The sequence below is a fragment of the Molossus molossus genome, unplaced genomic scaffold (assembly GCF_014108415.1).
Source record: "Molossus molossus isolate mMolMol1 unplaced genomic scaffold, mMolMol1.p scaffold_m16_p_16, whole genome shotgun sequence".
In the NCBI taxonomy this organism is placed as follows: Eukaryota; Metazoa; Chordata; class Mammalia; order Chiroptera; family Molossidae; genus Molossus; species Molossus molossus.
In genome coordinates this window covers 60,901,077-60,910,548 of record NW_023425351.1, presented here as the reverse complement: position 1 = coordinate 60,910,548, position 9,472 = coordinate 60,901,077, and positions in this window count along the sequence as shown.

Below are 9,472 nucleotides of genomic sequence, written 5' to 3'. Positions count from 1 at the left end.
AGTCGAGGGGAGGAAATTACTAAGAGTACAACTCATCGAGGGTCACCATAGGGTGTATCCACCTCAGCAGGTTTGATGGAATTTTTCAGTAGACTCAAATAGAAACTGAGTATCTAAACTGTTTTGATGATCATTTTCAATTCCTCATTTTCCAGTAACTGGTGCTGTAAAATCGGAGGTAAATTTCTTGGGAAAATGATTGGCCCGAAGATATAACAACATGACACACAAAAGCATAGCAAACATTCCCAAGTCAAAATAACAAAGAGAAAATAAAGACTGGATGAACTAATAATCATGCCCAAACTAGGTCATAAAAATTCACACACTACAATAGTAATGGCTCTGTGTTTGATGTAACAAACTAAATATCTAAAGGAAAGCAAAAATGACAGTGCCACGTTAAATTCCATCATCGCAGCCCCTCCCCCCATGGTCCACAACCAAGCACCGGGTGCTGAGAGCTACCCAGGACTTCTTGGAAACTGTTTGGCTTGTGGGGATGTTCATAGTTGAATATGGAATGAAATAAAGCAAGAGAAGTGACAATTCCAAATGCAACACGTGATTATGTGGAGTCACTTATTTACTGAAATTCGAGGGAAGAGAACATTGAAAATGCCATTTATTTATTCCACAAATATTGACACCTTCTACGTGTCAGGCACTGTAAAAGTCACGGGGGATGTGATGACAATCAGTCAGGCTCAGGCTATAGCGACAAGGATTTCTGGGCCTTGTAACATGCAGGTATAAAGTGAGTTCCTCTACACTTACCTTGTCCAGTATGATAGCCACCAACCACCTGTCGCTATTAAATACTTGAAGTGTTGCTAGTTAGAAGAGAAATGAATTGTTAGTATAAGACACCCACTGGATGTCATAAATTTACATAGATATAGATATGTTATCTCATTAGTAATTTTCTTTCAATTACAAGTTAAAATAATATTGGTGCATTGAGTTATATAAATATATAAAATATAGTATTAAAATTAATTTCCTCTGTTTCTTTTCATGTGGCTCATATTGGTGGCTCACATTTATTTTATTTTTTTTTTTTAATTTTTTTTTCTTTATTGATTTTAGAGAGGGAGGAAGGGAGAGGGAGAGAGATAGAAACATCGATGAGAGAGAGCATCCATTGGCTGCCTCCTGCATGTCCCCCACTGGGGATCGGGCCCATAAATTGGGCATGTGCCCTGACTGGGAATCAAACTGGCGACTTCTTGGTGCATGGGTTGGTGCTCAACCACTGAGCCACACTGCCCGGGCTATTTTTATATATTTTTTAATTGGACAGTTGTCTGGACTATAGACTTCTCACTTCTAAATCCCTTGCGTCTGAGATAGCATCTGTGACAGGGTCTATACCACACCCATCAGGAGGCGGTGAGAGGAAACCGAAGGACCATCTGGGACTGTGTAATACAGCCAAGAACAGCTCTTCTCAAACTCTCTCTCCAAACACTGCTGTTCTCAGAAGTAGACAGTGGTGCGCCACCACTAAAGGATATAATAACGGTTTCTTCTCAGTTTTCTGGGGCTGGGGTCAAATGAAAGAACTTTCTGAAGGCTTTGTTACCAGTTCCTGCTTTATGCTGTGAAATAAATAAATAAGAAGTTAATGTGATCAATGAAAGAACTGGAAACAGCCCCCATCCACCAAACACAAGAGCTTCCCTGGAAAACGGTCTTCCAGGTCCCTCTGTAACTTATTTCGAAACTTCTTCCATTTCAACCCAGTGTGCTCTTGGATTGTGACCTTTGGTTTCGTGTGTTGTTTGGGATCCTCTTCTGCCCTTTGGACAGAAGTCAATATCTGGCTTTGTTAGCTGTAATGTTTGATGCTATGATGGGTGTTGATTTTGTCTTCCTCCTCTGGCCTTGGGCATGGGGAATCATAGCTTAGTTTTGGCCTCTTCGCTTTCTCAGCTCATTCTAAATTGTGCTCACAGAAACATAGGTGTTAGATTGAGAACACATGATTGCTTTGAGCTCTTTGCCCTTGGCAATATAAATCATTCCTAACAAAAGAGCATCAGCTCCCAAATCCATGTGATACCACAAGTGACACTGTCAAACTCTCTGTAAGCAGAGGGAAACATTTCTGCCCAGAAATCCTTGGTGCTTAGGAGCTTTGGGAACTTATTAAGGATCTAAAAAGTAACCTGTTTTTGAGATTACTTGTCAAGAGAGTGGGATGCTTAGGAAAAAAAAAAATTGCATGATGCAGAATGCATAAACTGAGAACTAAAAGAAATGTCAACTCCAATGTATTCTTTAATTCAACTCCCTTCTGATTCTCTGCTCCATCCTCCCAGACTGACAGACTATTCAGACTCAGGCATTATCATGCTCCCTTCTCCACTCAGATTCGCATTACAACTTGGGGTATGTAAGTAGTTTCCAAGTAATAAAAATACAGGGAAAGTCTTCTCATCTCCAGTTCATGTAAGGACCACTGACTGATATCTTACAGTTCAAGGCCAATAACACTCTGGCCTTTAATGTGCCTCTCATGGCATCTGGGAACTCTTTCTTTCTTTCTTTCTTTTTTTTTATCCTCACCTGAGGACATTTTTCCATTTTTTGTTCAGATAGAGTGGGAGGGAGAGAGAGGAAGAGAGAGAGAGAGAAACATCGACGTGAAAGGGACACATCGAGTGGCTGCCACCCGCACGACCAACTAGGGCCGGGGACAAACTGCAACCGAGGTACGTGCCCTTAGTGGGAACCGAACCCGGGTCTCTCTGCACCGCAGGCCGACGCTCCAACCGCTGAGCCAAACCGGCCAGGGCTGGGAACTCTTTCTAAAGCAAAAAAACCTTCACAGTATAGGTCCCATCTCTCTAAGCAGTCATCAAATCTTAAATTCTAAGTTCTTGTCGCCTCTTCAAGGGGAGCCACAGAGAAGTATATAACGTACAGATCCCTACTGGTCTGAGGACACACAGCTCTCTCCCTGTCCCTGTTCAGAGGAATCCCTCTCCATTTCCTTGTCCTCAAACACTTTCACTCTCTCACTTCTTTCTCTGGGACACAATACTTTTTTTTTTTTTGGTACGTTCCCCCAGCAGAAACCAAACCCGGGACTCTCCGGTCCACAGGTTGATGCTCCAATCGCTGAGCCAAACCGGCCAGGGCTGGAACACAATATTTTTAAATACTTATAGGATTTTATAAGAGACAGAAAGAGTTTTGACTTGAGGTTGGTTTTTCTAAGGCTCAGGCTTCTATGTGGTACAAGTGGCAAGATGAGGTACAATTAAGAATAATGGGCCCTGGCCGGTTTGGCTCAGCGGTTAGAGTATCGGCCTGCGGTCCCTAGAGAACCGGGTTCGGTTCCCGCTAAGGGCATGTACCTCGGTTGCAGTTTGTCCCCGGCCCTGGTTGGGTTGTGTGGGTGGCAACTACTCAATGTGTCCCTTTTTCGTCGATGTTTCTCTCTCTCTCTCTCTCTCCCTCCCACTCTATCTGAACAAAATATCAAAAAATGTCCTCGGGTGAAGATAAAAAAAAAAAAGAAGAATGGAAAATACAAGGAGAAAAAGCCATAAATGAATGTTTTAACCAGGTAGTCTGGGACACACACTGTGGAAAACATAGATTTAGATAATAGCTTCTTTGTTTTTTTAAAAATCTTTCTCTAGTAACTAGTACAGTACTTGGATCAATAAATATAGATTATGTAAAAGAATGAATCAATAAATGCATAAAGGGTATGCAATAAGATTTATATTCACCCCAACTTTGTTCAGGTCTGCCAAATGGAAGCTATCTCCATCACTTTCTCAGGGTGCCCACATAAATTGGTACATCAATATGGCAATTATCTCAAAAGCAAAGAAATAGACCTTGAAGGCACCACGGTCTGAATTTTCAGCGGTGTGCACTTCAGACAAGCAGAATGCAATCCAGGCCATTTCAAACACCTTTTTATCAAACAAAAAGTTCATGAGCCTATTTTCTTTCTCCTTCTGTATAAGAATCTTTGATGGCAAGACCTCTAAGACCTGTACCAATTCTGATGTGGGAAGAGTGTGTAAGTTACTGCTAGGCCAACAAACCCTGCAAAATTAGTGTCCATTTAAAAATAAATAAATAAATGCAAAGACGAGAGAGTAGATGAGACTATGGTGCTCGCAACATGTCTCCAGGTGGACAGAATTCAGTTTGTTTGCTTCACCCACTAAAAATGGTCTGGATCCATTGCTAGCCTCCCCTCCACGGAACGCTGTTCTGTAGGCAACTCCCCCTCCCCCTTTTTGAAAGCAAGTCTTCCTGGCTATGCTTGGGATGTGTATGAGTCTGCTGTGCTGTAATAACAAATCCCAAAATCTCAGGGACTTACACCAAAGGTGTACTTCTCAGTCACATGACGTGTTATCAGTGGACCAACTATGGCTCCCTCTAGGTGACAGCTCTTACTCTCCAAGTCTTCTAACTCCAGGATGCAGGCTGGGAGAGCAGACCTCAGAATACCTCATTTTCATGGTAAAAGGGAAAATTCAGAGAGTGATGTTGTAGGTCAAGTCCACTCACATCCTCCTGACCAAAGCATGTCAGGTGCCCAAACCCAGTCAGTGGAATAGGGATGTATAATTATCTTACAGGAAAGAGAAATAAGAATACAACCCAAATAATCATACACTTTATTATAGGATCCCTCTTGCTTCCTCATTGAGCTTCCTCCATCGATGATCCCCTCTCTCTCCCATGTCTTCAACCTCTCTATTCACCCCTTTCTCTCTGTATGTATCCAAACTTAAGCTCTTTCCATTAAAATAAGCATCAAATCATCCAGAAAATCCAGTTCCTTCTGTCTATTATCTAATCACTCTTCTTTCCCCCAAGATTCTCTTTTTGTTTGTTCAGAAAGTGGGAGGGAGGGAGGGGGAGAGAGAGAGAGAGAGAGGGAGAGAAACATCGATGTGAAAGGGACACATCAAGTGGTTGCCACCCGCACGACCCAACCAGGGCCGGGGACAAACTGCAACCGAGATACGTGCCCTTAGCGGGAACCGAACCCGGGTCTCTCTGGACCGCAGGCCGATGCTCTAACCGCTGAGCCAAACCAACCAGGGCTCCCCCAAGATTCTTATAAGAGGAATCAAAGTCTGCCGTTCATTTTACTCCTCAACCCACTGTATTATGATATTTCCAGCCCTGCCCACAAAAACTTGTTGTGGCTCTTGCCAAGGTTCCTAACACCCTCCTGGTTGCTATATCAATGAGCACATTTTCAGTCTTTGTCTCACTTGACCTCCTGGCCAAGCCAGAGCACTGTGGACCACTGCAGGGGCCCCGCCTCGCTTGGTCATTCTGATACTTACTCTCCTGGTTTTCTTCCTATCTTTCTGGCCATTAACTCTAAGTATCTTTTGAGAACTTCTCCTCTTGTATGTTTTTGAAGGCCCAATATATAATTTGCCCTCTTCCTGCATCTTTTTGGAACCAACTGGGAAATAGGCAGAGAAGCCAGGCAGGTGGAGATAAAAACGCAAGCTACATTTATCCACGAAAGCTCTACTGGTGATGTGGTTTAGAGGTACAGCAGTAATGACCTTCCTAAAACTGAAACTCGGGTAGATATACCTGCCCACTCAGTCCCAAGCAGTGATGAACGCGCATAGGCCTATCTCCAGGGACGGACATTTCTTCATTGATTTTCAGAGGGCTGATACCAAAGCAGCAGGCAAAGAAATGACTGAGACCGAGCCTCCCTTGCTCAGTTCTTCCTTTGAAAGTCGCCAAGGAGATAAGCCACTCCTGTCCCCTCTAGCTGACCCGGGAGGTGAGCGGCCCAGCCTGTTACTCTAACGGAAGTCCTTCACCGTAGAAATATGAGCCAGGAGGAAGGAAATGCTCTCCGCACGCCACCCAGGACCCAGCAGCATTTATTTCTTTAACATCAGTATTCCCCAAGATGTTATTTGCCATTTTCTTCTCAATCAACTCTATGTGTTCTTTGTATTATCTAATCTACTCAGCTGATTTCAACTCTCATCTGCACACTGATAATTCTAATAATATAAAATGATTCCCTCTGGGCCCTGGCCAGTTTGGCTCAGTGGTTGAGCATCAGCCTGTGGACCAGAGAGTCCCAGGTTCGGTTCCCACTAGGGGCACGTACCACCAAAAAATAATAATAATAATAAAATAAAATAAAAAGATTCCCTTTCGGGGGGATCAGAGGTGTGTTTAGGAAAGAAGAATATAAGAAGGTACTTATCGGAAGAAAAGGCAGTAGAGAGAACAGTGGATGGTCATATCCAATCCAACACCATGCACTTTGCCTGAGCCCTAAGAATTTAAACCACTTTTTCAAGAACTTGTGCAAAGCCTACGTTGTGAAACAAATGTGTATAACACCCTCCAGAGGCCCCTTAAACGGCCCTTCATCATCACCTCGGAAAAGGCATGGTGCAACCCCCTCTTCCCTACCCCGGGAGCTCCTTTCCTCTGCTCCCGCGGATGTTGCAAAATCTTGCTTTTCATCCACTCCAGGGAGTACCTGAACCCAGGAAGCTAGGGCACTTGGCATAAGCAACAAATTGCCCTTCAGAACAAAGGGGCACAGTGATAAATTCGGCTCCAAGAACATGCTGTGCTAATGAACAGCTCTCTAGCTAGGTAAACCATCTGAACTCTGAGAGTGACTGCATCACACAGTCTAACCAGTCACCCAACCACGACTCACGCTGTATCAACCCAACTGCTCTCCCCTCACCGGCACCGGGGCTACACCAATCCACACTCACCATTTCTTCCAGGCTCTAACTCAACACTCACTCGTCTAGTCCCGTCCTCTGAGGACGCCCACCTTCCCCATTTCCCTCAACACTGAAGTGTTCAGTCCCCAACACGACGGGCTCCTGTGGGTGTTCAGGGAGTCAGAATAGCATGGTGAAACTCTCCAGGACTTTGACATTTGGCAGAAGTGCAGAAGGGTCTCAGCTCTTTAGCCAGCTATGACCTTGGGCAAGTTATTTAATAGTTTCCTCCGCTATCAGATAGATAATCACAGTTGCCTTGGAGAGTTGTTCCAAGGACTAAATCAGATAATATGTGTAAAGCCCTTAGCTCTGTGCTTGACTCATGCTGGGAGAACTATTATTCTTAGTGTTACCTCTATTTTCTGATAGGTTTATGTAATTTCTTTCTTTAAAATCTAACATGTCCATCCCTTGAGATCAGAAACCAAGTCTTATGTTTTTTAATGCCATGAAAGTGTCTAGCACAGGCTGTTTATGGATTAGTCAATAACTGTCTCTGAAATTGTTGGAATTCTTCCATAATATTGAGGTCCAAGATGAGAGGGACATGTGAATCGGATTGAAAAGTTGATGGCCTTAACAGAATTAGCACAGTAATGTATAGGGCAGTGATATTTTTCAGATTCTGAAGAAGTATGACTCCCGAAACGTAACCTTGGTAAAGTAACACACATTGCTAAGTTTTCTGTGTTCTCTTCAGTAAATGATGCTTAACAACATCTGACCTTCCTACCTTTCCAGCACACTTTGAGGATTAATATAAAAACATTTTCAAACAGTTATACAATTTAAACTTGAAAGACCTGAGGATGGTTGGGTAAACTGAACTTCAGATTACCTGGGAGAGGAAGAACGAGGCAGGCCGTTCCTCCTGGAAGTGCTGTGACCTCTGGCCGTCGTTCGAATCTGCAGCCTTGACACGTGTACATGATTTGATCCTCCCCTGGATGACGAAAGACAGGCTTCACTTCCCAAGGCCGCTCAGAACCAGACCTGCCAGCCCCTTAAACTCTGCTCCTGCGCCTGGGTTAAGCCTGTGGTGGCTAAAGCTAAATTCTAAAATAATTAGGACATTTATGAAGAGTGAAGTCCAGGGACTTACCCAGAAATGTTCTCTGGGCTACGATCACAGAGAATACAAAGTGCAGAGAATTCTGGAACTCCTATAGATTCAGACAAACTCAGACTTCATCTCCATGCAAGTCCCATTTTAGCACTTTTGGACTAATGTTCCGGTTTCTTTTCATTTGTTTTTGTTGCTAAAATTTGTTTGCCTCTTGATAACTAGGAGTTTGGAAAAAGGTGGAAAATCACTGTAGGATAGCTGTTCTGTGCCTTTTTTTTTTTTTTTTTTTTTTTGCAAGAACCCAATCTAAAAGCATCTAGTCTGGTGTTGAGACATACGGCGTTTCACCCCTTTTTTCTATCCATTGTTTGGGAACCGGTGTAGGCTGACGGGACATATCACGATGTGGAAGAAAGAGCAACGGGCTAGTTGCCAAAAATAACCTGTCGTGTGACAGTATATTTATTGCAAGAAGAGGAATGGGTAGTCCTTGGAGCTCAGAGATTTGATTCTAAGAAAACCAAAATTATATCAGAATACTGAGAACAGACTTACCATAAGCAAACTTGCCAGAGACCGATAAAGAAATCCATCTCCCAGTTCAGTTACTTTCATTGGGAAGTTCAAAGTCATGATCTAAAAAACAAATCCAGCCTGCATGAGTCTTTCATTTTATTTATGGAGCTAAATAATATTTTGTATAAATATCAGTCACTTTTTTCAGCTTTATTGACATATAATTCATATGTAACATTGTGTAAGTCTAGGATGTACTATACACACACACACACACACACACACACACAAAACATATATATAAATGATTACCACAATAGGGGTAGATAACATATCTATCACCTTACATAGTTATCTTTTTCTTATGCTGAGAACTTTAAGACCTACTCTCCCAGCAACTTTTGAGTATAAAATACAGTATTGCTAACTCTAGTCACCGTCCTACACATTAGATCACCAGAACTTGTTCATCTATATGTGAAAGTTTGTACCCTTTGACCACCTTCCCCCCTTCCCTACTCCCCACCCTGGCAACCACAATCTACTCTCTGTTTCTATGAGTTTGGTGTTTTTTTTTTTAGATTATACATATAAGAGAGATCATGTAGTATCTGCCTTCCCCTATCTGACTCGTTTCACTTAGCATAATGCACTCATGTTGTCACAAGTGGCAGAATTTCCTTCGTTTTTATGACGGAACGATATTGCATTGTATTATGTATACCACATTTTTTATCCTTTTATCCATCAACCCTCGTTTCCATACCTCCGCTACAGTGAGTAATGCCGTCATGAACACGGGAGCTCAGCTCTCTCAGCTACCTCCTCAGGATTCTGATTTCATGTTCTTCGGATAAATACCCAGAAGCAACATGGCTGGATCACATGGTAGTTCTGTTGTTAATGTTTTGAGGAGCCCCGATACTATTCTGAGCTGTACCAATCGACATTCCCACCAACAACACAAGGATTCCCTTTTCTCCCCATCCTCACCAACACATATTAGTTCTTGTCTTTTTGATAATAGCAACACTAATCAGCTAAGCCAAATTTTTAAAATCATTTACAAGTATCTTCCTTAATTATCTTGGAAAATTGGAAGATCTGGCCC